Below are 1444 nucleotides of genomic sequence, written 5' to 3' on the forward strand. Positions count from 1 at the left end.
CATCTAGCTGGGGTCATCTAAACCCAGTACTCTTTCCTGCCTATGCAGGGGGTCGGACTCGATGATCTATTGAGGTCCTTTCTGACCCTAACATCTGTGAATCTATGAATCTATGAACCACTGATCCATTTTGTTTCATCAAAACTGTTTTGATGTTTCAACTCTGTTTCAATGTTTCACTCACAGGTTATTATGAGGAAACAAAATGCAGCAGGTAGGCAGATCGGGGGCTTGCCCACACCCCTGGGATGGCTGCTGAGTTTGTGCCGGGTCCTCATGGGATCTGCCTGCCAGATGAGAGAAGCCAGGTGCTGCCGCCTGGAACTGGTGCCAGGAAGATCGGTGCTGCTGCCAGTCCGGGGAGGGATGCGGGGGCTGTGCCAGAGTCCTCCTAGCAGTGCATGCCCCCAATCTGCCTGCCAGATGACAGACAGGCACCGGGCACAGCCCACACCCAGCGCTGGGAAGATCCGTGCTGCCGCTGGCCCCAGGCAGCAGCACCCAGCTCCTGTCACCTGGCCGGCAGATCGGGGGCATGCACCATCAGGAGGACTCTGGCACAGACCCCACAGCCCTCCCGGGAGTGCTGGCAGGCCCCCAATCTGCTTGCTGGCTGACAGGAGCCAGGCGCTGCTTCCTGGGGCCAGCAGCAGCCAGGGCTGTCCTGGGGGTGGTGCGGGGGGCAAACTGGGGTGACTGCCCCGGGCCCTGCGCTTTGGGAGGCCCCGCGGAACTGGGTATAGTGGACACGGCAACTCTGTGCCACTGTCACCGGTGGCTTCACGTCTGGTTGCTTGCTGCAGCGGTGGCTTCTTTGCATCCAGGGCACACAGGATAAGGGTGGGGGCAGGTCCCCGCATGAACTGATTTGCCCCGGGCCCCGGACCCTCCTCAGGTGCAAATCAGTTCGTGCAGGGACCTGGCTTAGAAACTCGAAATGTTTCAAAGCTTTCCCTTGTTTCCCTTGTTTCATTTCAAAGCTGTTTTGAAGGCTTTTGTTTTATCTCTATTTCACTGTTTTGAGCTCAAAACACATCGTAACAGGTTTGAAGCAAAATGTGAGGCAACGTTTCACACATCCCTTCTGAGCAAGCAATTCCAACCATGCAGCATGTATTCAGAGGTGTGCATTTCAAATTATACCCCCCCCCCCGAATCTGGGTGTAGGGCGAGAGTAGCCTGCTGCTGCGGGCTGGGATCTGCGCCCTGCTACTGCAGCTCCGGAAGTGGCACAATGTGTCAATGGGAATCTTTCTATTGACTTTAATAGGCTCTGGATCAGACTTCAGGGCAGATAATTGCAGGTGTCCTGACAATGGCACTGTTACTGAATAAAAGAGCAATGCAGTCGCTGAGACTGTCCTCCTCCCCAGTCACAATCTCTCTTCAGCCCATATCCTCAAAATACCTCTCCCTCTTGCCCCCTCAGGCAGGCTCTTCTCAT

The sequence above is a fragment of the Alligator sinensis genome, unplaced genomic scaffold (assembly GCF_000455745.1).
Source record: "Alligator sinensis unplaced genomic scaffold, ASM45574v1 scaffold599_1, whole genome shotgun sequence".
NCBI classification, from domain to species: Eukaryota; Metazoa; Chordata; order Crocodylia; family Alligatoridae; genus Alligator; species Alligator sinensis.